The following is a 20,643-nucleotide window of genomic DNA, read 5'->3' as shown; positions in this document are numbered from 1 at the left end:
TCCCACAAATCACCAGCAAAGTTCCTCAGCCAAAACGTGAGCCGCCCCTGGGCCGACAGCCGGCGTTGCGGGCAGCCCCGGCTGGCAGCAAAAGCCTACGGCACCTGGTATTCCCAGGCGGTCTCCCATCCAAGTACTAACCAGGCCTGAGCCTGCTTAGCTTCCGAAATCAGACGAGATCGGGCGTTTTCAGGCTAGTATGGCCGTAGGCGCAGGCTGCACTCATTTCTGGCCTTTTCACGCTCACAACTCAGATGCCGACAATTGGCTTTGTGCTGTGGTCAGAGGAGGAGGGAGGGAGGGAAACACTGACGCAGTGTTTGGGGCAAAGCTCCCTGAATCAGCAGAGATACTGCGCTTGTCACTTCTTGGTGGATATTGCTGGCCTGAGCACTGAGACACCAGAGATAGTCTGCTTGGCACTTCTTCCTGGGTATTGCTGTTCCGACTTCTCCCACAAATCACCAGCAAAGTTCCTCAGCCAAAACGTGAGCCGCCTCTGGGCCGACAGCCGGCGTTGCGGGCAGCCCCGGCTGGCAGCAAAAGCCTACGGCACCTGGTATTCCCAGGCGGACTCCCATCCAAGTACTAACCAGGCCTGAGCCTGCTTAGCTTCCGAGATCAGACGAGATCGGGCGTTTTCAGGCTAGTATGGCCGTAGGCACTGGCGGCTCTCATTTCTGGCCTTTTCACGCTCACAACTCAGATGCCGACAATTGGCTTTGTGCTGTGGTCAGAGGAGGAGGGAGGGAGGGAAACACTGACGCAGTGTTTGGGGCAAAGCTCCCTGAATCAGCAGAGATACTGCGCTTGTCACTTCTTGGTGGATATTGCTGGCCTGAGCACTGAGACACCAGAGATAGTCTGCTTGGCACTTCTTCCTGGGTATTGCTGTTCCGACTTCTCCCACAAATCACCAGCAAAGTTCCTCAGCCAAAACGTGAGCCGCCCCTGGGCCGACAGCCGGCGTTGCGGGCAGCCCCGGCTGGCAGCAAAAGCCTACGGCACCTGGTATTCCCAGGCGGTCTCCCATCCAAGTACTAACCAGGCCTGAGCCTGCTTAGCTTCCGAGATCAGACGAGATCGGGCGTTTTCAGGCTAGTATGGCCGTAGGCGCTGGCTGCTCTCATTTCTGGCCTTTTCACGCTCACAACTCAGATGCCGACAATTGGCTTTGTGCTGTGGTCAGAGGAGGAGGGAGGGAGGGAAACACTGACGCAGTGTTTGGGGCAAAGCTCCCTGAATCAGCAGAGATACTGCGCTTGTCACTTCTTGGTGGATATTGCTGGCCTGAGCACTGAGACACCAGAGATAGTCTGCTTGGCACTTCTTCCTGGGTATTGCTGTTCCGACTTCTCCCACAAATCACCAGCAAAGTTCCTCAGCCAAAACGTGAGCCGCCTCTGGGCCGACAGCCGGCGTTGCGGGCAGCCCCGGCTGGCAGCAAAAGCCTACGGCACCTGGTATTCCCAGGCGGTCTCCCATCCAAGTACTAACCAGGCCTGAGCCTGCTTAGCTTCCGAGATCAGACCAGATCGGGCGTTTTCAGGCTAGTATGGCCGTATGCGCTGGCTGCTCTCATTTCTGGCCTTTTCACGCTCACAACTCAGATGCCGACAATTGGCTTTGTGCTGTGGTCAGAGGAGGAGGGAGGGAGGGAAACACTGACGCAGTGTTTGGGGCAAAGCTCCCTGAATCAGCAGAGATACTGCGCTTGTCACTTCTTGGTGGATATTGCTGGCCTGAGCACTGAGACACCAGAGATAGTCTGCTTGGCACTTCTTCCTGGGTATTGCTGTTCCGACTTCTCCCACAAATCACCAGCAAAGTTCCTCAGCCAAAACGTGAGCCGCCCCTGGGCCGACAGCCGGCGTTGCGGGCAGCCCCGGCTGGCAGCAAAAGCCTACGGCACCTGGTATTCCCAGGCGGTCTCCCATCCAAGTACTAACCAGGCCTGAGCCTGCTTAGCTTCCGAGATCAGACGAGATCGGGCGTTTTCAGGCTAGTATGGCCGTAGGCGCTGGCTGTACTCATTTCTGGCCTTTTCACGCTCACAACTCAGATGCCGACAATTGGCTTTGTGCTGTGGTCAGAGGAGGAGGGAGGGAGGGAAACACTGACGCAGTGTTTGGGGCAAAGCTCCCTGAATCAGCAGAGATACTGCGCTTGTCACTTCTTGGTGGATATTGCTGGCCTGAGCACTGAGACACCAGAGATAGTCTGCTTGGCACTTCTTCCTGGGTATTGCTGTTCCGACTTCTCCCACAAATCACCAGCAAAGCTCCTCAGCCAAAACGTGAGCCGCCTCTGGGCCGACAGCCGGCGTTGCGGGCAGCCCCGGCTGGCAGCAAAAGCCTACAGCACCTGGTATTCCCAGGCGGTCTCCCATCCAAGTACTAACCAGGCCTGAGCCTGCTTAGCTTCCGAGATCAGACGAGATCGGGCGTTTTCAGGCTAGTATGGCCGTAGGCGCTGGCTGCTCTCATTTCTGGCCTTTTCACGCTCACAACTCAGATGCCGACAATTGGCTTTGTGCTGTGGTCAGAGGAGGAGGGAGGGAGGGAAACACTGACGCAGTGTTTGGGGCAAAGCTCCCTGAATCAGCAGAGATACTGCGCTTGTCACTTCTTGGTGGATATTGCTGGCCTGAGCACTGAGACACCAGAGATAGTCTGCTTGGCACTTCTTCCTGGGTATTGCTGTTCCGACTTCTCCCACAAATCACCAGCAAAGTTCCTCAGCCAAAACGTGAGCCGCCTCTGGGCCGACAGCCGGCGTTGCGGGCAGCCCCGGCTGGCAGCAAAAGCCTACGGCACCTGGTATTCCCAGGCGGTCTCCCATCCAAGTACTAACCAGGCCTGAGCCTGCTTAGCTTCCGAGATCAGACGAGATCGGGCGTTTTCAGGCTAGTATGGCCGTAGGCGCTGGCTGCTCTCATTTCTGGCCTTTTCACGCTCACAACTCAGATGCCGACAATTGGCTTTGTGCTGTGGTCAGAGGAGGAGGGAGGGAGGGAAACACTGACGCAGTGTTTGGGGCAAAGCTCCCTGAATCAGCAGAGATACTGCGCTTGTCACTTCTTGGTGGATATTGCTGGCCTGAGCACTGAGACACCAGAGATAGTCTGCTTGGCACTTCTTCCTGGGTATTGCTGTTCCGACTTCTCCCACAAATCACCAGCAAAGTTCCTCAGCCAAAACGTGAGCCGCCTCTGGGCCGACAGCCGGCGTTGCGGGCAGCCCCGGCTGGCAGCAAAAGCCTACGGCACCTGGTATTCCCAGGCGGTCTCCCATCCAAGTACTAACCAGGCCTGAGCCTGCTTAGCTTCCGAGATCAGACGAGATCGGGCGTTTTCAGGCTAGTATGGCCGTAGGCGCTGGCTGCTCTCATTTCTGGCCTTTTCACGCTCACAACTCAGATGCCGACAATTGGCTTTGTGCTGTGGTCAGAGGAGGAGGGAGGGAGGGAAACACTGACGCAGTGTTTGGGGCAAAGCTCCCTGAATCAGCAGAGATACTGCGCTTGTCACTTCTTGGTGGATATTGCTGGCCTGAGCACTGAGACACCAGAGATAGTCTGCTTGGCACTTCTTCCTGGGTATTGCTGTTCCGACTTCTCCCACAAATCACCAGCAAAGTTCCTCAGCCAAAACGTGAGCCGCCCCTGGGCCGACAGCCGGCGTTGCGGGCAGCCCCGGCTGGCAGCAAAAGCCTACGGCACCTGGTATTCCCAGGCGGTCTCCCATCCAAGTACTAACCAGGCCTGAGCCTGCTTAGCTTCCGAAATCAGACGAGATCGGGCGTTTTCAGGCTAGTATGGCCGTAGGCGCAGGCTGCACTCATTTCTGGCCTTTTCACGCTCACAACTCAGATGCCGACAATTGGCTTTGTGCTGTGGTCAGAGGAGGAGGGAGGGAGGGAAACACTGACGCAGTGTTTGGGGCAAAGCTCCCTGAATCAGCAGAGATACTGCGCTTGTCACTTCTTGGTGGATATTGCTGGCCTGAGCACTGAGACACCAGAGATAGTCTGCTTGGCACTTCTTCCTGGGTATTGCTGTTCCGACTTCTCCCACAAATCACCAGCAAAGTTCCTCAGCCAAAACGTGAGCCGCCTCTGGGCCGACAGCCGGCGTTGCGGGCAGCCCCGGCTGGCAGCAAAAGCCTACGGCACCTGGTATTCCCAGGCGGACTCCCATCCAAGTACTAACCAGGCCTGAGCCTGCTTAGCTTCCGAGATCAGACGAGATCGGGCGTTTTCAGGCTAGTATGGCCGTAGGCACTGGCGGCTCTCATTTCTGGCCTTTTCACGCTCACAACTCAGATGCCGACAATTGGCTTTGTGCTGTGGTCAGAGGAGGAGGGAGGGAGGGAAACACTGACGCAGTGTTTGGGGCAAAGCTCCCTGAATCAGCAGAGATACTGCGCTTGTCACTTCTTGGTGGATATTGCTGGCCTGAGCACTGAGACACCAGAGATAGTCTGCTTGGCACTTCTTCCTGGGTATTGCTGTTCCGACTTCTCCCACAAATCACCAGCAAAGTTCCTCAGCCAAAACGTGAGCCGCCCCTGGGCCGACAGCCGGCGTTGCGGGCAGCCCCGGCTGGCAGCAAAAGCCTACGGCACCTGGTATTCCCAGGCGGTCTCCCATCCAAGTACTAACCAGGCCTGAGCCTGCTTAGCTTCCGAGATCAGACGAGATCGGGCGTTTTCAGGCTAGTATGGCCGTAGGCGCTGGCTGCTCTCATTTCTGGCCTTTTCACGCTCACAACTCAGATGCCGACAATTGGCTTTGTGCTGTGGTCAAAGGAGGAGGGAGGGAGGGAAACACTGACGCAGTGTTTGGGGCAAAGCTCCCTGAATCAGCAGAGATACTGCGCTTGTCACTTCTTGGTGGATATTGCTGGCCTGAGCACTGAGACACCAGAGATAGTCTGCTTGGCACTTCTTCCTGGGTATTGCTGTTCCGACTTCTCCCACAAATCACCAGCAAAGTTCCTCAGCCAAAACGTGAGCCGCCTCTGGGCCGACAGCCGGCGTTGCGGGCAGCCCCGGCTGGCAGCAAAAGCCTACGGCACCTGGTATTCCCAGGCGGTCTCCCATCCAAGTACTAACCAGGCCTGAGCCTGCTTAGCTTCCGAGATCAGACCAGATCGGGCGTTTTCAGGCTAGTATGGCCGTATGCGCTGGCTGCTCTCATTTCTGGCCTTTTCACGCTCACAACTCAGATGCCGACAATTGGCTTTGTGCTGTGGTCAGAGGAGGAGGGAGGGAGGGAAACACTGACGCAGTGTTTGGGGCAAAGCTCCCTGAATCAGCAGAGATACTGCGCTTGTCACTTCTTGGTGGATATTGCTGGCCTGAGCACTGAGACACCAGAGATAGTCTGCTTGGCACTTCTTCCTGGGTATTGCTGTTCCGACTTCTCCCACAAATCACCAGCAAAGTTCCTCAGCCAAAACGTGAGCCGCCTCTGGGCCGACAGCCGGCGTTGCGGGCAGCCCCGGCTGGCAGCAAAAGCCTACGGCACCTGGTATTCCCAGGCGGTCTCCCATCCAAGTACTAACCAGGCCTGAGCCTGCTTAGCTTCCGAGATCAGACGTTTTCAGGCTAGTATGGCCGTAGGCACTGGCTGCTCTCATTTCTGGCCTTTTCACACTCACAACTCAGATGCCGACAATTGGCTTTGTGCTGTGGTCAGAGGAGGAGGGAGGGAGGGAAACACTGACGCAGTGTTTGGGGCAAAGCTCCCTGAATCAGCAGAGATACTGCGCTTGTCACTTCTTGGTGGATATTGCTGGCCTGAGCACTGAGACACCAGAGATAGTCTGCTTGGCACTTCTTCCTGGGTATTGCTGTTCCGACTTCTCCTACAAATCACCAGCAAAGTTCCTCAGCCAAAACGTGAGCCGCCCCTGGGCCGACAGCCGGCGTTGCGGGCAGCCCCGGCTGGCAGCAAAAGCCTACGGCACCTGGTATTCCCAGGCGGTCTCCCATCCAAGTACTAACCAGGCCTGAGCCTGCTTAGCTTCCGAGATCAGACGAGATCGGGCGTTTTCAGGCTAGTATGGCCGTAGGCGCTGGCTGTACTCATTTCTGGCCTTTTCACGCTCACAACTCAGATGCCGACAATTGGCTTTGTGCTGTGGTCAGAGGAGGAGGGAGGGAGGGAAACACTGACGCAGTGTTTGGGGCAAAGCTCCCTGAATCAGCAGAGATACTGCGCTTGTCACTTCTTGGTGGATATTGCTGGCCTGAGCACTGAGACACCAGAGATAGTCTGCTTGGCACTTCTTCCTGGGTATTGCTGTTCCGACTTCTCCCACAAATCACCAGCAAAGTTCCTCAGCCAAAACGTGAGCCGCCTCTGGGCCGACAGCCGGCGTTGCGGGCAGCCCCGGCTGGCAGCAAAAGCCTACGGCACCTGGTATTCCCAGGCGGACTCCCATCCAAGTACTAACCAGGCCTGAGCCTGCTTAGCTTCCGAGATCAGACGAGATCAGGCGTTTTCAGGCTAGTATGGCCGTAGGCGCTGGCTGCTCTCATTTCTGGCCTTTTCACGCTCACAACTCAGATGCCGACAATTGGCTTTGTGCTGTGGTCAGAGGAGGAGGGAGGGAGGGAAACACTGACGCAGTGTTTGGGGCAAAGCTCCCTGAATCAGCAGAGATACTGCGCTTGTCACTTCTTGGTGGATATTGCTGGCCTGAGCACTGAGACACCAGAGATAGTCTGCTTGGCACTTCTTCCTGGGTATTGCTGTTCCGACTTCTCCCACAAATCACCAGCAAAGTTCCTCAGCCAAAACGTGAGCCGCCTCTGGGCCGACAGCCGGCGTTGCGGGCAGCCCCGGCTGGCAGCAAAAGCCTACGGCACCTGGTATTCCCAGGCGGTCTCCCATCCAAGTACTAACCAGGCCTGAGCCTGCTTAGCTTCCGAGATCAGACGAGATCGGGCGTTTTCAGGCTAGTATGGCCGTAGGCGCTGGCTGCTCTCATTTCTGGCCTTTTCACGCTCACAACTCAGATGCCGACAATTGGCTTTGTGCTGTGGTCAGAGGAGGAGGGAGGGAGGGAAACACTGACGCAGTGTTTGGGGCAAAGCTCCCTGAATCAGCAGAGATACTGCGCTTGTCACTTCTTGGTGGATATTGCTGGCCTGAGCACTGAGACACCAGAGATAGTCTGCTTGGCACTTCTTCCTGGGTATTGCTGTTCCGACTTCTCCCACAAATCACCAGCAAAGCTCCTCAGCCAAAACGTGAGCCGCCTCTGGGCCGACAGCCGGCGTTGCGGGCAGCCCCGGCTGGCAGCAAAAGCCTACGGCACCTGGTATTCCCAGGCGGTCTCCCATCCAAGTACTAACCAGGCCTGAGCCTGCTTAGCTTCCGAGATCAGACGAGATCGGGCGTTTTCAGGCTAGTATGGCCGTAGGCGCTGGCTGCTCTCATTTCTGGCCTTTTCACGCTCACAACTCAGATGCCGACAATTGGCTTTGTGCTGTGGTCAGAGGAGGAGGGAGGGAGGGAAACACTGACGCAGTGTTTGGGGCAAAGCTCCCTGAATCAGCAGAGATACTGCGCTTGTCACTTCTTGGTGGATATTGCTGGCCTGAGCACTGAGACACCAGAGATAGTCTGCTTGGCACTTCTTCCTGGGTATTGCTGTTCCGACTTCTCCCACAAATCACCAGCAAAGTTCCTCAGCCAAAACGTGAGCCGCCTCTGGGCCGACAGCCGGCGTTGCGGGCAGCCCCGGCTGGCAGCAAAAGCCTACGGCACCTGGTATTCCCAGGCGGTCTCCCATCCAAGTACTAACCAGGCCTGAGCCTGCTTAGCTTCCGAGATCAGACGAGATCGGGCGTTTTCAGGCTAGTATGGCCGTAGGCGCTGGCTGCTCTCATTTCTGGCCTTTTCACGCTCACAACTCAGATGCCGACAATTGGCTTTGTGCTGTGGTCAGAGGAGGAGGGAGGGAGGGAAACACTGACGCAGTGTTTGGGGCAAAGCTCCCTGAATCAGCAGAGATACTGCGCTTGTCACTTCTTGGTGGATATTGCTGGCCTGAGCACTGAGACACCAGAGATAGTCTGCTTGGCACTTCTTCCTGGGTATTGCTGTTCCGACTTCTCCCACAAATCACCAGCAAAGTTCCTCAGCCAAAACGTGAGCCGCCTCTGGGCCGACAGCCGGCGTTGCGGGCAGCCCCGGCTGGCAGCAAAAGCCTACGGCACCTGGTATTCCCAGGCGGTCTCCCATCCAAGTACTAACCAGGCCTGAGCCTGCTTAGCTTCCGAGATCAGACCAGATCGGGCGTTTTCAGGCTAGTATGGCCGTATGCGCTGGCTGCTCTCATTTCTGGCCTTTTCACGCTCACAACTCAGATGCCGACAATTGGCTTTGTGCTGTGGTCAGAGGAGGAGGGAGGGAGGGAAACACTGACGCAGTGTTTGGGGCAAAGCTCCCTGAATCAGCAGAGATACTGCGCTTGTCACTTCTTGGTGGATATTGCTGGCCTGAGCACTGAGACACCAGAGATAGTCTGCTTGGCACTTCTTCCTGGGTATTGCTGTTCCGACTTCTCCCACAAATCACCAGCAAAGTTCCTCAGCCAAAACGTGAGCCGCCCCTGGGCCGACAGCCGGCGTTGCGGGCAGCCCCGGCTGGCAGCAAAAGCCTACGGCACCTGGTATTCCCAGGCGGTCTCCCATCCAAGTACTAACCAGGCCTGAGCCTGCTTAGCTTCCGAGATCAGACGAGATCGGGCGTTTTCAGGCTAGTATGGCCGTAGGCGCTGGCTGCACTCATTTCTGGCCTTTTCACGCTCACAACTCAGATGCCGACAATTGGCTTTGTGCTGTGGTCAGAGGAGGAGGGAGGGAGGGAAACACTGACGCAGTGTTTGGGGCAAAGCTCCCTGAATCAGCAGAGATACTGCGCTTGTCACTTCTTGGTGGATATTGCTGGCCTGAGCACTGAGACACCAGAGATAGTCTGCTTGGCACTTCTTCCTGGGTATTGCTGTTCCGACTTCTCCCACAAATCACCAGCAAAGTTCCTCAGCCAAAACGTGAGCCGCCTCTGGGCCGACAGCCGGCGTTGCGGGCAGCCCCGGCTGGCAGCAAAAGCCTACGGCACCTGGTATTCCCAGGCGGTCTCCCATCCAAGTACTAACCAGGCCTGAGCCTGCTTAGCTTCCGAGATCAGACGAGATCGGGCGTTTTCAGGCTAGTATGGCCGTAGGCGCTGGCTGCTCTCATTTCTGGCCTTTTCACGCTCACAACTCAGATGCCGACAATTGGCTTTGTGCTGTGGTCAGAGGAGGAGGGAGGGAGGGAAACACTGACGCAGTGTTTGGGGCAAAGCTCCCTGAATCAGCAGAGATACTGCGCTTGTCACTTCTTGGTGGATATTGCTGGCCTGAGCACTGAGACACCAGAGATAGTCTGCTTGGCACTTCTTCCTGGGTATTGCTGTTCCGACTTCTCCCACAAATCACCAGCAAAGTTCCTCAGCCAAAACGTGAGCCGCCTCTGGGCCGACAGCCGGCGTTGCGGGCAGCCCCGGCTGGCAGCAAAAGCCTACGGCAGCTGGTATTCCCAGGCGGTCTCCCATCCAAGTACTAACCAGGCCTGAGCCTGCTTAGCTTCCGAGATCAGACGAGATCGGGCGTTTTCAGGCTAGTATGGCCGTAGGCGCTGGCTGCACTCATTTCTGGCCTTTTCACGCTCACAACTCAGATGCCGACAATTGGCTTTGTGCTGTGGTCAGAGGAGGAGGGAGGGAGGGAAACACTGACGCAGTGTTTGGGGCAAAGCTCCCTGAATCAGCAGAGATACTGCGCTTGTCACTTCTTGGTGGATATTGCTGGCCTGAGCACTGAGACACCAGAGATAGTCTGCTTGGCACTTCTTCCTGGGTATTGCTGTTCCGACTTCTCCCACAAATCACCAGCAAAGTTCCTCAGCCAAAACGTGAGCCGCCTCTGGGCCGACAGCCGGCGTTGCGGGCAGCCCCGGCTGGCAGCAAAAGCCTACGGCACCTGGTATTCCCAGGCGGTCTCCCATCCAAGTACTAACCAGGCCTGAGCCTGCTTAGCTTCCGAGATCAGACGAGATCGGGCGTTTTCAGGCTAGTATGGCCGTAGGCGCTGGCTTCTCTCATTTCTGGCCTTTTCACGCTCACAACTCAGATGCCGACAATTGGCTTTGTGCTGTGGTCAGAGGAGGAGGGAGGGAGGGAAACACTGACGCAGTGTTTGGGGCAAAGCTCCCTGAATCAGCAGAGATACTGCGCTTGTCACTTCTTGGTGGATATTGCTGGCCTGAGCACTGAGACACCAGAGATAGTCTGCTTGGCACTTCTTCCTGGGTATTGCTGTTCCGACTTCTCCCACAAATCACCAGCAAAGTTCCTCAGCCAAAACGTGAGCCGCCTCTGGGCCGACAGCCGGCGTTGCGGGCAGCCCCGGCTGGCAGCAAAAGCCTACGGCAGCTGGTATTCCCAGGCGGTCTCCCATCCAAGTACTAACCAGGCCTGAGCCTGCTTAGCTTCCGAGATCAGACGAGATCGGGCGTTTTCAGGCTAGTATGGCCGTAGGCGCTGGCTGCACTCATTTCTGGCCTTTTCACGCTCACAACTCAGATGCCGACAATTGGCTTTGTGCTGTGGTCAGAGGAGGAGGGAGGGAGGGAAACACTGACGCAGTGTTTGGGGCAAAGCTCCCTGAATCAGCAGAGATACTGCGCTTGTCACTTCTTGGTGGATATTGCTGGCCTGAGCACTGAGACACCAGAGATAGTCTGCTTGGCACTTCTTCCTGGGTATTGCTGTTCCGACTTCTCCCACAAATCACCAGCAAAGTTCCTCAGCCAAAACGTGAGCCGCCTCTGGGCCGACAGCCGGCGTTGCGGGCAGCCCCGGCTGGCAGCAAAAGCCTACGGCACCTGGTATTCCCAGGCGGTCTCCCATCCAAGTACTAACCAGGCCTGAGCCTGCTTAGCTTCCGAGATCAGACGAGATCGGGCGTTTTCAGGCTAGTATGGCCGTAGGCGCTGGCTGCTCTCATTTCTGGCCTTTTCACGCTCACAACTCAGATGCCGACAATTGGCTTTGTGCTGTGGTCAGAGGAGGAGGGAGGGAGGGAAACACTGACGCAGTGTTTGGGGCAAAGCTCCCTGAATCAGCAGAGATACTGCGCTTGTCACTTCTTGGTGGATATTGCTGGCCTGAGCACTGAGACACCAGAGATAGTCTGCTTGGCACTTCTTCCTGGGTATTGCTGTTCCGACTTCTCCCACAAATCACCAGCAAAGTTCCTCAGCCAAAACGTGAGCCGCCTCTGGGCCGACAGCCGGTGTTGCGGGCAGCCCCGGCTGGCAGCAAAAGCCGACGGCACCTAGTATTCCCAGGCGGTCTCCCATCCAAGTACTAACCAGGCCTGAGCCTGCTTAGCTTCCGAGATCAGACGAGATCGGGCGTTTTCAGGCTAGTATGGCCGTAGGCGCTGGCTGCTCTCATTTCTGGCCTTTTCACGCTCACAACTCAGATGCCGACAATTGGCTTTGTGCTGTGGTCAGAGGAGGAGGGAGGGAGGGAAACACTGACGCAGTGTTTGGGGCAAAGCTCCCTGAATCAGCAGAGATACTGCGCTTGTCACTTCTTGGTGGATATTGCTGGCCTGAGCACTGAGACACCAGAGATAGTCTGCTTGGCACTTCTTCCTGGGTATTGCTGTTCCGACTTCTCCCACAAATCACCAGCAAAGTTCCTCAGCCAAAACGTGAGCCGCCCCTGGGCCGACAGCCGGCGTTGCGGGCAGCCCCGGCTGGCAGCAAAAGCCTACGGCACCTGGTATTCCCAGGCGGTCTCCCATCCAAGTACTAACCAGGCCTGAGCCTGCTTAGCTTCCGAGATCAGACGAGATCGGGCGTTTTCAGGCTAGTATGGCCGTAGGCGCTGGCTGCTCTCATTTCTGGCCTTTTCACGCTCACAACTCAGATGCCGACAATTGGCTTTGTGCTGTGGTCAGAGGAGGAGGGAGGGAGGGAAACACTGACGCAGTGTTTGGGGCAAAGCTCCCTGAATCAGCAGAGATACTGCGCTTGTCACTTCTTGGTGGATATTGCTGGCCTGAGCACTGAGACACCAGAGATAGTCTGCTTGGCACTTCTTCCTGGGTATTGCTGTTCCGACTTCTCCCACAAATCACCAGCAAAGTTCCTCAGCCAAAACGTGAGCCGCCTCTGGGCCGACAGCCGGCGTTGCGGGCAGCCCCGGCTGGCAGCAAAAGCCTACGGCACCTGGTATTCCCAGGCGGTCTCCCATCCAAGTACTAACCAGGCCTGAGCCTGCTTAGCTTCCGAGATCAGACCAGATCGGGCGTTTTCAGGCTAGTATGGCCGTATGCGCTGGCTGCTCTCATTTCTGGCCTTTTCACGCTCACAACTCAGATGCCGACAATTGGCTTTGTGCTGTGGTCAGAGGAGGAGGGAGGGAGGGAAACACTGACGCAGTGTTTGGGGCAAAGCTCCCTGAATCAGCAGAGATACTGCGCTTGTCACTTCTTGGTGGATATTGCTGGCCTGAGCACTGAGACACCAGAGATAGTCTGCTTGGCACTTCTTCCTGGGTATTGCTGTTCCGACTTCTCCCACAAATCACCAGCAAAGTTCCTCAGCCAAAACGTGAGCCGCCCCTGGGCCGACAGCCGGCGTTGCGGGCAGCCCCGGCTGGCAGCAAAAGCCTACGGCACCTGGTATTCCCAGGCGGTCTCCCATCCAAGTACTAACCAGGCCTGAGCCTGCTTAGCTTCCGAGATCAGACGAGATCGGGCGTTTTCAGGCTAGTATGGCCGTAGGCGCTGGCTGCTCTCATTTCTGGCCTTTTCACGCTCACAACTCAGATGCCGACAATTGGCTTTGTGCTGTGGTCAGAGGAGGAGGGAGGGAGGGAAACACTGACGCAGTGTTTGGGGCAAAGCTCCCTGAATCAGCAGAGATACTGCGCTTGTCACTTCTTGGTGGATATTGCTGGCCTGAGCACTGAGACACCAGAGATAGTCTGCTTGGCACTTCTTCCTGGGTATTGCTGTTCCGACTTCTCCCACAAATCACCAGCAAAGTTCCTCAGCCAAAACGTGAGCCGCCTCTGGGCCGACAGCCGGCGTTGCGGGCAGCCCCGGCTGGCAGCAAAAGCCTACGGCACCTGGTATTCCCAGGCGGTCTCCCATCCAAGTACTAACCAGGCCTGAGCCTGCTTAGCTTCCGAGATCAGACGTTTTCAGGCTAGTATGGCCGTAGGCGCTGGCTGCTCTCATTTCTGGCCTTTTCACGCTCACAACTCAGATGCCGACAATTGGCTTTGTGCTGTGGTCAGAGGAGGAGGGAGGGAGGGAAACACTGACGCAGTGTTTGGGGCAAAGCTCCCTGAATCAGCAGAGATACTGCGCTTGTCACTTCTTGGTGGATATTGCTGGCCTGAGCACTGAGACACCAGAGATAGTCTGCTTGGCACTTCTTCCTGGGTATTGCTGTTCCGACTTCTCCCACAAATCACCAGCAAAGTTCCTCAGCCAAAACGTGAGCCGCCCCTGGGCCGACAGCCGGCGTTGCGGGCAGCCCCGGCTGGCAGCAAAAGCCTACGGCACCTGGTATTCCCAGGCGGTCTCCCATCCAAGTACTAACCAGGCCTGAGCCTGCTTAGCTTCCGAGATCAGACGAGATCGGGCGTTTTCAGGCTAGTATGGCCGTAGGCGCTGGCTGCACTCATTTCTGGCCTTTTCACGCTCACAACTCAGATGCCGACAATTGGCTTTGTGCTGTGGTCAGAGGAGGAGGGAGGGAGGGAAACACTGACGCAGTGTTTGGGGCAAAGCTCCCTGAATCAGCAGAGATACTGCGCTTGTCACTTCTTGGTGGATATTGCTGGCCTGAGCACTGAGACACCAGAGATAGTCTGCTTGGCACTTCTTCCTGGGTATTGCTGTTCCGACTTCTCCCACAAATCACCAGCAAAGTTCCTCAGCCAAAACGTGAGCCGCCTCTGGGCCGACAGCCGGCGTTGCGGGCAGCCCCGGCTGGCAGCAAAAGCCTACGGCACCTGGTATTCCCAGGCGGTCTCCCATCCAAGTACTAACCAGGCCTGAGCCTGCTTAGCTTCCGAGATCAGACGAGATCGGGCGTTTTCAGGCTAGTATGGCCGTAGGCGCTGGCTGCTCTCATTTCTGGCCTTTTCACGCTCACAACTCAGATGCCGACAATTGGCTTTGTGCTGTGGTCAGAGGAGGAGGGAGGGAGGGAAACACTGACGCAGTGTTTGGGGCAAAGCTCCCTGAATCAGCAGAGATACTGCGCTTGTCACTTCTTGGTGGATATTGCTGGCCTGAGCACTGAGACACCAGAGATAGTCTGCTTGGCACTTCTTCCTGGGTATTGCTGTTCCGACTTCTCCCACAAATCACCAGCAAAGTTCCTCAGCCAAAACGTGAGCCGCCTCTGGGCCGACAGCCGGCGTTGCGGGCAGCCCCGGCTGGCAGCAAAAGCCTACGGCAGCTGGTATTCCCAGGCGGTCTCCCATCCAAGTACTAACCAGGCCTGAGCCTGCTTAGCTTCCGAGATCAGACGAGATCGGGCGTTTTCAGGCTAGTATGGCCGTAGGCGCTGGCTGCACTCATTTCTGGCCTTTTCACGCTCACAACTCAGATGCCGACAATTGGCTTTGTGCTGTGGTCAGAGGAGGAGGGAGGGAGGGAAACACTGACGCAGTGTTTGGGGCAAAGCTCCCTGAATCAGCAGAGATACTGCGCTTGTCACTTCTTGGTGGATATTGCTGGCCTGAGCACTGAGACACCAGAGATAGTCTGCTTGGCACTTCTTCCTGGGTATTGCTGTTCCGACTTCTCCCACAAATCACCAGCAAAGTTCCTCAGCCAAAACGTGAGCCGCCTCTGGGCCGACAGCCGGCGTTGCGGGCAGCCCCGGCTGGCAGCAAAAGCCTACGGCACCTGGTATTCCCAGGCGGTCTCCCATCCAAGTACTAACCAGGCCTGAGCCTGCTTAGCTTCCGAGATCAGACGAGATCGGGCGTTTTCAGGCTAGTATGGCCGTAGGCGCTGGCTGCTCTCATTTCTGGCCTTTTCACGCTCACAACTCAGATGCCGACAATTGGCTTTGTGCTGTGGTCAGAGGAGGAGGGAGGGAGGGAAACACTGACGCAGTGTTTGGGGCAAAGCTCCCTGAATCAGCAGAGATACTGCGCTTGTCACTTCTTGGTGGATATTGCTGGCCTGAGCACTGAGACACCAGAGATAGTCTGCTTGGCACTTCTTCCTGGGTATTGCTGTTCCGACTTCTCCCACAAATCACCAGCAAAGTTCCTCAGCCAAAACGTGAGCCGCCTCTGGGCCGACAGCCGGTGTTGCGGGCAGCCCCGGCTGGCAGCAAAAGCCGACGGCACCTGGTATTCCCAGGCGGTCTCCCATCCAAGTACTAACCAGGCCTGAGCCTGCTTAGCTTCCGAGATCAGACGAGATCGGGCGTTTTCAGGCTAGTATGGCCGTAGGCGCTGGCTGCTCTCATTTCTGGCCTTTTCACGCTCACAACTCAGATGCCGACAATTGGCTTTGTGCTGTGGTCAGAGGAGGAGGGAGGGAGGGAAACACTGACGCAGTGTTTGGGGCAAAGCTCCCTGAATCAGCAGAGATACTGCGCTTGTCACTTCTTGGTGGATATTGCTGGCCTGAGCACTGAGACACCAGAGATAGTCTGCTTGGCACTTCTTCCTGGGTATTGCTGTTCCGACTTCTCCCACAAATCACCAGCAAAGTTCCTCAGCCAAAACGTGAGCCGCCTCTGGGCCGACAGCCGGCGTTGCGGGCAGCCCCGGCTGGCAGCAAAAGCCTACGGCACCTGGTATTCCCAGGCGGTCTCCCATCCAAGTACTAACCAGGCCTGAGCCTGCTTAGCTTCCGAGATCAGACCAGATCGGGCGTTTTCAGGCTAGTATGGCCGTAGGCGCTGGCTGCTCTCATTTCTGGCCTTTTCACGCTCACAACTCAGATGCCGACAATTGGCTTTGTGCTGTGGTCAGAGGAGGAGGGAGGGAGGGAAACACTGACGCAGTGTTTGGGGCAAAGCTCCCTGAATCAGCAGAGATACTGCGCTTGTCACTTCTTGGTGGATATTGCTGGCCTGAGCACTGAGACACCAGAGATAGTCTGCTTGGCACTTCTTCCTGGGTATTGCTGTTCCGACTTCTCCCACAAATCACCAGCAAAGTTCCTCAGCCAAAACGTGAGCCGCCTCTGGGCCGACAGCCGGCGTTGCGGGCAGCCCCGGCTGGCAGCAAAAGCCTACGGCACCTGGTATTCCCAGGCGGACTCCCATCCAAGTACTAACCAGGCCTGAGCCTGCTTAGCTTCCGAGATCAGACGAGATCGGGCGTTTTCAGGCTAGTATGGCCGTAGGCACTGGCGGCTCTCATTTCTGGCCTTTTCACGCTCACAACTCAGATGCCGACAATTGGCTTTGTGCTGTGGTCAGAGGAGGAGGGAGGGAGGGAAACACTGACGCAGTGTTTGGGGCAAAGCTCCCTGAATCAGCAGAGATACTGCGCTTGTCACTTCTTGGTGGATATTGCTGGCCTGAGCACTGAGACACCAGAGATAGTCTGCTTGGCACTTCTTCCTGGGTATTGCTGTTCCGACTTCTCCCACAAATCACCAGCAAAGTTCCTCAGCCAAAACGTGAGCCGCCCCTGGGCCGACAGCCGGCGTTGCGGGCAGCCCCGGCTGGCAGCAAAAGCCTACGGCACCTGGTATTCCCAGGCGGTCTCGCATCCAAGTACTAACCAGGCCTGAGCCTGCTTAGCTTCCGAGATCAGACGAGATCGGGCGTTTTCAGGCTAGTATGGCCGTAGGCGCTGGCTGCTCTCATTTCTGGCCTTTTCACGCTCACAACTCAGATGCCGACAATTGGCTTTGTGCTGTGGTCAGAGGAGGAGGGAGGGAGGGAAACACTGACGCAGTGTTTGGGGCAAAGCTCCCTGAATCAGCAGAGATACTGCGCTTGTCACTTCTTGGTGGATATTGCTGGCCTGAGCACTGAGACACCAGAGATAGTCTGCTTGGCACTTCTTCCTGGGTATTGCTGTTCCGACTTCTCCCACAAATCACCAGCAAAGTTCCTCAGCCAAAACGTGAGCCGCCTCTGGGCCGACAGCCGGCGTTGCGGGCAGCCCCGGCTGGCAGCAAAGGCCTACGGCACCTGGTATTCCCAGGCGGTCTCCCATCCAAGTACTAACCAGGCCTGAGCCTGCTTAGCTTCCGAGATCAGACCAGATCGGGCGTTTTCAGGCTAGTATGGCCGTATGCGCTGGCTGCTCTCATTTCTGGCCTTTTCACGCTCACAACTCAGATGCCGACAATTGGCTTTGTGCTGTGGTCAGAGGAGGAGGGAGGGAGGGAAACACTGACGCAGTGTTTGGGGCAAAGCTCCCTGAATCAGCAGAGATACTGCGCTTGTCACTTCTTGGTGGATATTGCTGGCCTGAGCACTGAGACACCAGAGATAGTCTGCTTGGCACTTCTTCCTGGGTATTGCTGTTCCGACTTCTCCCACAAATCACCAGCAAAGTTCCTCAGCCAAAACGTGAGCCGCCCCTGGGCCGACAGCCGGCGTTGCGGGCAGCCCCGGCTGGCAGCAAAAGCCTACGGCACCTGGTATTCCCAGGCGGTCTCCCATCCAAGTACTAACCAGGCCTGAGCCTGCTTAGCTTCCGAGATCAGACGAGATCGGGCGTTTTCAGGCTAGTATGGCCGTAGGCGCTGGCTGCACTCATTTCTGGCCTTTTCACGCTCACAACTCAGATGCCGACAATTGGCTTTGTGCTGTGGTCAGAGGAGGAGGGAGGGAGGGAAACACTGACGCAGTGTTTGGGGCAAAGCTCCCTGAATCAGCAGAGATACTGCGCTTGTCACTTCTTGGTGGATATTGCTGGCCTGAGCACTGAGACACCAGAGATAGTCTGCTTGGCACTTCTTCCTGGGTATTGCTGTTCCGACTTCTCCCACAAATCACCAGCAAAGTTCCTCAGCCAAAACGTGAGCCGCCTCTGGGCCGACAGCCGGCGTTGCGGGCAGCCCCGGCTGGCAGCAAAAGCCTACGGCACCTGGTATTCCCAGGCGGTCTCCCATCCAAGTACTAACCAGGCCTGAGCCTGCTTAGCTTCCGAGATCAGACGTTTTCAGGCTAGTATGGCCGTAGGCGCTGGCTGCTCTCATTTCTGGCCTTTTCACGCTCACAACTCAGATGCCGACAATTGGCTTTGTGCTGTGGTCAGAGGAGGAGGGAGGGAGGGAAACACTGACGCAGTGTTTGGGGCAAAGCTCCCTGAATCAGCAGAGATACTGCGCTTGTCACTTCTTGGTGGATATTGCTGGCCTGAGCACTGAGACACCAGAGATAGTCTGCTTGGCACTTCTTCCTGGGTATTGCTGTTCCGACTTCTCCCACAAATCACCAGCAAAGTTCCTCAGCCAAAACGTGAGCCGCCCCTGGGCTGACAGCCGGCGTTGCGGGCAGCCCCGGCTGGCAGCAAAAGCCTACGGCACCTGGTATTCCCAGGCGGTCTCCCATCCAAGTACTAACCAGGCCTGAGCCTGCTTAGCTTCCGAGATCAGACGAGATCGGGCGTTTTCAGGCTAGTATGGCCGTAGGCGCTGGCTGTACTCATTTCTGGCCTTTTCACGCTCACAACTCAGATGCCGACAATTGGCTTTGTGCTGTGGTCAGAGGAGGAGGGAGGGAGGGAAACACTGACGCAGTGTTTGGGGCAAAGCTCCCTGAATCAGCAGAGATACTGCGCTTGTCACTTCTTGGTGGATATTGCTGGCCTGAGCACTGAGACACCAGAGATAGTCTGCTTGGCACTTCTTCCTGGGTATTGCTGTTCCGACTTCTCCCACAAATCACCAGCAAAGTTCCTCAGCCAAAACGTGAGCCGCCTCTGGGCCGACAGCCGGCGTTGCGGGCAGCCCCGGCTGGCAGCAAAAGCCTACGGCACCTGGTATTCCCAGGCGGACTCCCATCCAAGTACTAACCAGGCCTGAGCCTGCTTAGTTTCCGAGATCAGACGAGATCAGGCGTTTTCAGGCTAGTATGGCCGTAGGCGCTGGCTGCTCTCATTTCTGGCCTTTTCACGCTCACAACTCAGATGCCGACAATTGGCTTTGTGCTGTGGTCAGAGGAGGAGGGAGGGAGGGAAACACTGACGCAGTGTTTGGGGCAAAGCTCCCTGAATCAGCAGAGATACTGCGCTTGTCACTTCTTGGTGGATATTGCTGGCCTGAGCACTGAGACACCAGAGATAGTCTGCTTGGCACTTCTTCCTGGGTATTGCTGTTCCGACTTCTCCCACAAATCACCAGCAAAGTTCCTCAGCCAAAACGTGAGCCGCCTCTGGGCCGACAGCCGGCGTTGCGGGCAGCCCCGGCTGGCAGCAAAAGCCTACGGCACCTGGTATTCCCAGGCGGTCTCCCATCCAAGTACTAACCAGGCCTGAGCCTGCTTAGCTTCCGAGATCAGACCAGATCGGGCGTTTTCAGGCTAGTATGGCCGTAGGCGCTGGCTGCTCTCATTTCTGGCCTTTTCACGCTCACAACTCAGATGCCGACAATTGGCTTTGTGCTGTGGTCAGAGGAGGAGGGAGGGAGGGAAACACTGACGCAGTGTTTGGGGCAAAGCTCCCTGAATCAGCAGAGATACTGCGCTTGTCACTTCTTGGTGGATATTGCTGGCCTGAGCACTGAGACACCAGAGATAGTCTGCTTGGCACTTCTTCCTGGGTATTGCTGTTCCGACTTCTCCCACAAATCACCAGCAAAGTTCCTCAGCCAAAACGTGAGCCGCCTCTGGGCCGACAGCCGGCGTTGCGGGCAGCCCCGGCTGGCAGCAAAAGCCTACGGCACCTGGTATTCCCAGGCGGTCTCCCATCCAAGTACTAACCAGGCCTGAGCCTGCTTAGCTTCCGAGATCAGACGAGATCGGGCGTTTTCAGGCTAGTATGGCCGTAGGCGCTGGCTGCTCTCATTTCTGGCCTTTTCACGCTCACAACTCAGATGCCGACAATTGGCTTTGTGCTGTGGTCAGAGGAGGAGGGAGGGAGGGAAACACTGACGCAGTGTTTGGGGCAAAGCTCCCTGAATCAGCAGAGATACTGCGCTTGTCACTTCTTGGTGGATATTGCTGGCCTGAGCACTGAGACACCAGAGATAGTCTGCTTGGCACTTCTTCCTGGGTATTGCTGTTCCGACTTCTCCCACAAATCACCAGCAAAGTTCCTCAGCCAAAACGTGAGCCGCCTCTGGGCCGACAGCCGGCGTTGCGGGCAGCCCTGGCTGGCAGCAAAAGCCTACGGCACCTGGTATTCCCAGGCGGTCTCCCATCCAAGTACTAACCAGGCCTGAGCCTGCTTAGCTTCCGAGATCAGACCAGATCGGGCGTTTTCAGGCTAGTATGGCCGTAGGCACTGGCTGCTCTCATTTCTGGCCTTTTCACGCTCACAACTCAGATGCCGACAATTGGCTTTGTGCTGTGGTCAGAGGAGGAGGGAGGGAGGGAAACACTGACGCAGTGTTTGGGGCAAAGCT

General features: G+C 56.6%; 43 non-coding genes and 3 pseudogenes across 43 annotated transcripts; all 46 read right to left on the bottom strand.

Moving 5' to 3' along the window:
• Positions 1–92: 92 nt before the first annotated feature.
• LOC145346139 (5S ribosomal RNA) lies at positions 93–211 on the bottom strand. Its single transcript, XR_013887500.1, has one exon. It is a non-coding gene; the product is annotated as a 5S ribosomal RNA (ribosomal RNA).
• Positions 212–544: 333 nt separating this feature from the next.
• LOC145346019 (5S ribosomal RNA) lies at positions 545–663 on the bottom strand. The gene has a single exon (XR_013887383.1). It is a non-coding gene; the product is annotated as a 5S ribosomal RNA (ribosomal RNA).
• A 333-nt stretch (positions 664–996) lies between these two features.
• Positions 997–1,115, bottom strand: LOC145346242 (5S ribosomal RNA). The gene has a single exon (XR_013887596.1). It is a non-coding gene; the product is annotated as a 5S ribosomal RNA (ribosomal RNA).
• A 333-nt stretch (positions 1,116–1,448) lies between these two features.
• On the bottom strand, positions 1,449–1,567 carry LOC145345626 (5S ribosomal RNA). The gene has a single exon (XR_013887085.1). It is a non-coding gene; the product is annotated as a 5S ribosomal RNA (ribosomal RNA).
• A 333-nt stretch (positions 1,568–1,900) lies between these two features.
• LOC145346230 (5S ribosomal RNA) lies at positions 1,901–2,019 on the bottom strand. The gene has a single exon (XR_013887585.1). It is a non-coding gene; the product is annotated as a 5S ribosomal RNA (ribosomal RNA).
• Positions 2,020–2,352: 333 nt separating this feature from the next.
• On the bottom strand, positions 2,353–2,471 carry LOC145345996 (5S ribosomal RNA). The gene has a single exon (XR_013887361.1). It is a non-coding gene; the product is annotated as a 5S ribosomal RNA (ribosomal RNA).
• A 333-nt stretch (positions 2,472–2,804) lies between these two features.
• Positions 2,805–2,923, bottom strand: LOC145346218 (5S ribosomal RNA). The gene has a single exon (XR_013887574.1). It is a non-coding gene; the product is annotated as a 5S ribosomal RNA (ribosomal RNA).
• Positions 2,924–3,256: 333 nt separating this feature from the next.
• LOC145346207 (5S ribosomal RNA) lies at positions 3,257–3,375 on the bottom strand. The gene has a single exon (XR_013887563.1). It is a non-coding gene; the product is annotated as a 5S ribosomal RNA (ribosomal RNA).
• Positions 3,376–3,708: 333 nt separating this feature from the next.
• LOC145346138 (5S ribosomal RNA) lies at positions 3,709–3,827 on the bottom strand. Its single transcript, XR_013887499.1, has one exon. It is a non-coding gene; the product is annotated as a 5S ribosomal RNA (ribosomal RNA).
• Positions 3,828–4,160: 333 nt separating this feature from the next.
• LOC145346018 (5S ribosomal RNA) lies at positions 4,161–4,279 on the bottom strand. Its single transcript, XR_013887382.1, has one exon. It is a non-coding gene; the product is annotated as a 5S ribosomal RNA (ribosomal RNA).
• A 333-nt stretch (positions 4,280–4,612) lies between these two features.
• Positions 4,613–4,731, bottom strand: LOC145346195 (5S ribosomal RNA). The gene has a single exon (XR_013887552.1). It is a non-coding gene; the product is annotated as a 5S ribosomal RNA (ribosomal RNA).
• Positions 4,732–5,064: 333 nt separating this feature from the next.
• On the bottom strand, positions 5,065–5,183 carry LOC145346338 (5S ribosomal RNA). Its single transcript, XR_013887690.1, has one exon. It is a non-coding gene; the product is annotated as a 5S ribosomal RNA (ribosomal RNA).
• A 333-nt stretch (positions 5,184–5,516) lies between these two features.
• Positions 5,517–5,625, bottom strand: LOC145345697 (5S ribosomal RNA; annotated as a pseudogene).
• Positions 5,626–5,958: 333 nt separating this feature from the next.
• Positions 5,959–6,077, bottom strand: LOC145346184 (5S ribosomal RNA). The gene has a single exon (XR_013887541.1). It is a non-coding gene; the product is annotated as a 5S ribosomal RNA (ribosomal RNA).
• Positions 6,078–6,410: 333 nt separating this feature from the next.
• Positions 6,411–6,529, bottom strand: LOC145346216 (5S ribosomal RNA). Its single transcript, XR_013887572.1, has one exon. It is a non-coding gene; the product is annotated as a 5S ribosomal RNA (ribosomal RNA).
• Positions 6,530–6,862: 333 nt separating this feature from the next.
• Positions 6,863–6,981, bottom strand: LOC145346172 (5S ribosomal RNA). Its single transcript, XR_013887530.1, has one exon. It is a non-coding gene; the product is annotated as a 5S ribosomal RNA (ribosomal RNA).
• A 333-nt stretch (positions 6,982–7,314) lies between these two features.
• On the bottom strand, positions 7,315–7,433 carry LOC145346159 (5S ribosomal RNA). The gene has a single exon (XR_013887518.1). It is a non-coding gene; the product is annotated as a 5S ribosomal RNA (ribosomal RNA).
• Positions 7,434–7,766: 333 nt separating this feature from the next.
• On the bottom strand, positions 7,767–7,885 carry LOC145346147 (5S ribosomal RNA). Its single transcript, XR_013887507.1, has one exon. It is a non-coding gene; the product is annotated as a 5S ribosomal RNA (ribosomal RNA).
• A 333-nt stretch (positions 7,886–8,218) lies between these two features.
• Positions 8,219–8,337, bottom strand: LOC145346337 (5S ribosomal RNA). Its single transcript, XR_013887689.1, has one exon. It is a non-coding gene; the product is annotated as a 5S ribosomal RNA (ribosomal RNA).
• Positions 8,338–8,670: 333 nt separating this feature from the next.
• Positions 8,671–8,789, bottom strand: LOC145346135 (5S ribosomal RNA). Its single transcript, XR_013887496.1, has one exon. It is a non-coding gene; the product is annotated as a 5S ribosomal RNA (ribosomal RNA).
• Positions 8,790–9,122: 333 nt separating this feature from the next.
• On the bottom strand, positions 9,123–9,241 carry LOC145346124 (5S ribosomal RNA). Its single transcript, XR_013887485.1, has one exon. It is a non-coding gene; the product is annotated as a 5S ribosomal RNA (ribosomal RNA).
• A 333-nt stretch (positions 9,242–9,574) lies between these two features.
• On the bottom strand, positions 9,575–9,693 carry LOC145346296 (5S ribosomal RNA). The gene has a single exon (XR_013887650.1). It is a non-coding gene; the product is annotated as a 5S ribosomal RNA (ribosomal RNA).
• Positions 9,694–10,026: 333 nt separating this feature from the next.
• LOC145346112 (5S ribosomal RNA) lies at positions 10,027–10,145 on the bottom strand. Its single transcript, XR_013887473.1, has one exon. It is a non-coding gene; the product is annotated as a 5S ribosomal RNA (ribosomal RNA).
• A 333-nt stretch (positions 10,146–10,478) lies between these two features.
• Positions 10,479–10,597, bottom strand: LOC145346295 (5S ribosomal RNA). Its single transcript, XR_013887649.1, has one exon. It is a non-coding gene; the product is annotated as a 5S ribosomal RNA (ribosomal RNA).
• A 333-nt stretch (positions 10,598–10,930) lies between these two features.
• LOC145346100 (5S ribosomal RNA) lies at positions 10,931–11,049 on the bottom strand. Its single transcript, XR_013887462.1, has one exon. It is a non-coding gene; the product is annotated as a 5S ribosomal RNA (ribosomal RNA).
• A 333-nt stretch (positions 11,050–11,382) lies between these two features.
• On the bottom strand, positions 11,383–11,501 carry LOC145346262 (5S ribosomal RNA). Its single transcript, XR_013887616.1, has one exon. It is a non-coding gene; the product is annotated as a 5S ribosomal RNA (ribosomal RNA).
• Positions 11,502–11,834: 333 nt separating this feature from the next.
• On the bottom strand, positions 11,835–11,953 carry LOC145346089 (5S ribosomal RNA). Its single transcript, XR_013887451.1, has one exon. It is a non-coding gene; the product is annotated as a 5S ribosomal RNA (ribosomal RNA).
• A 333-nt stretch (positions 11,954–12,286) lies between these two features.
• Positions 12,287–12,405, bottom strand: LOC145346336 (5S ribosomal RNA). The gene has a single exon (XR_013887688.1). It is a non-coding gene; the product is annotated as a 5S ribosomal RNA (ribosomal RNA).
• Positions 12,406–12,738: 333 nt separating this feature from the next.
• LOC145346077 (5S ribosomal RNA) lies at positions 12,739–12,857 on the bottom strand. The gene has a single exon (XR_013887440.1). It is a non-coding gene; the product is annotated as a 5S ribosomal RNA (ribosomal RNA).
• A 333-nt stretch (positions 12,858–13,190) lies between these two features.
• Positions 13,191–13,299, bottom strand: LOC145345696 (5S ribosomal RNA; annotated as a pseudogene).
• A 333-nt stretch (positions 13,300–13,632) lies between these two features.
• Positions 13,633–13,751, bottom strand: LOC145346066 (5S ribosomal RNA). The gene has a single exon (XR_013887429.1). It is a non-coding gene; the product is annotated as a 5S ribosomal RNA (ribosomal RNA).
• Positions 13,752–14,084: 333 nt separating this feature from the next.
• On the bottom strand, positions 14,085–14,203 carry LOC145346055 (5S ribosomal RNA). Its single transcript, XR_013887418.1, has one exon. It is a non-coding gene; the product is annotated as a 5S ribosomal RNA (ribosomal RNA).
• A 333-nt stretch (positions 14,204–14,536) lies between these two features.
• On the bottom strand, positions 14,537–14,655 carry LOC145346294 (5S ribosomal RNA). The gene has a single exon (XR_013887648.1). It is a non-coding gene; the product is annotated as a 5S ribosomal RNA (ribosomal RNA).
• A 333-nt stretch (positions 14,656–14,988) lies between these two features.
• LOC145346043 (5S ribosomal RNA) lies at positions 14,989–15,107 on the bottom strand. The gene has a single exon (XR_013887406.1). It is a non-coding gene; the product is annotated as a 5S ribosomal RNA (ribosomal RNA).
• Positions 15,108–15,440: 333 nt separating this feature from the next.
• LOC145346114 (5S ribosomal RNA) lies at positions 15,441–15,559 on the bottom strand. Its single transcript, XR_013887476.1, has one exon. It is a non-coding gene; the product is annotated as a 5S ribosomal RNA (ribosomal RNA).
• A 333-nt stretch (positions 15,560–15,892) lies between these two features.
• On the bottom strand, positions 15,893–16,011 carry LOC145346183 (5S ribosomal RNA). Its single transcript, XR_013887540.1, has one exon. It is a non-coding gene; the product is annotated as a 5S ribosomal RNA (ribosomal RNA).
• A 333-nt stretch (positions 16,012–16,344) lies between these two features.
• On the bottom strand, positions 16,345–16,463 carry LOC145346017 (5S ribosomal RNA). Its single transcript, XR_013887381.1, has one exon. It is a non-coding gene; the product is annotated as a 5S ribosomal RNA (ribosomal RNA).
• A 333-nt stretch (positions 16,464–16,796) lies between these two features.
• LOC145346267 (5S ribosomal RNA) lies at positions 16,797–16,915 on the bottom strand. The gene has a single exon (XR_013887621.1). It is a non-coding gene; the product is annotated as a 5S ribosomal RNA (ribosomal RNA).
• Positions 16,916–17,248: 333 nt separating this feature from the next.
• On the bottom strand, positions 17,249–17,367 carry LOC145346324 (5S ribosomal RNA). The gene has a single exon (XR_013887676.1). It is a non-coding gene; the product is annotated as a 5S ribosomal RNA (ribosomal RNA).
• A 333-nt stretch (positions 17,368–17,700) lies between these two features.
• On the bottom strand, positions 17,701–17,819 carry LOC145346031 (5S ribosomal RNA). The gene has a single exon (XR_013887395.1). It is a non-coding gene; the product is annotated as a 5S ribosomal RNA (ribosomal RNA).
• Positions 17,820–18,152: 333 nt separating this feature from the next.
• LOC145345695 (5S ribosomal RNA) lies at positions 18,153–18,261 on the bottom strand (annotated as a pseudogene).
• Positions 18,262–18,594: 333 nt separating this feature from the next.
• On the bottom strand, positions 18,595–18,713 carry LOC145346020 (5S ribosomal RNA). The gene has a single exon (XR_013887384.1). It is a non-coding gene; the product is annotated as a 5S ribosomal RNA (ribosomal RNA).
• A 333-nt stretch (positions 18,714–19,046) lies between these two features.
• On the bottom strand, positions 19,047–19,165 carry LOC145345659 (5S ribosomal RNA). The gene has a single exon (XR_013887116.1). It is a non-coding gene; the product is annotated as a 5S ribosomal RNA (ribosomal RNA).
• A 333-nt stretch (positions 19,166–19,498) lies between these two features.
• LOC145346182 (5S ribosomal RNA) lies at positions 19,499–19,617 on the bottom strand. Its single transcript, XR_013887539.1, has one exon. It is a non-coding gene; the product is annotated as a 5S ribosomal RNA (ribosomal RNA).
• Positions 19,618–19,950: 333 nt separating this feature from the next.
• Positions 19,951–20,069, bottom strand: LOC145346008 (5S ribosomal RNA). The gene has a single exon (XR_013887373.1). It is a non-coding gene; the product is annotated as a 5S ribosomal RNA (ribosomal RNA).
• Positions 20,070–20,402: 333 nt separating this feature from the next.
• LOC145346181 (5S ribosomal RNA) lies at positions 20,403–20,521 on the bottom strand. The gene has a single exon (XR_013887538.1). It is a non-coding gene; the product is annotated as a 5S ribosomal RNA (ribosomal RNA).
• Between the last annotated feature and the right edge of the window lie 122 nt (positions 20,522–20,643).

Source organism: Carcharhinus amblyrhynchos, chromosome 7 (genome assembly GCF_965287045.1).
Source record: "Carcharhinus amblyrhynchos chromosome 7, sCarAmb.v2.hapA, whole genome shotgun sequence".
NCBI lineage: Eukaryota > Metazoa > Chordata > Chondrichthyes > Carcharhiniformes > Carcharhinidae > Carcharhinus > Carcharhinus amblyrhynchos.
Note: the sequence above shows the minus strand (reverse complement) of the source record. Positions and strands in the feature narration are given on the sequence as shown.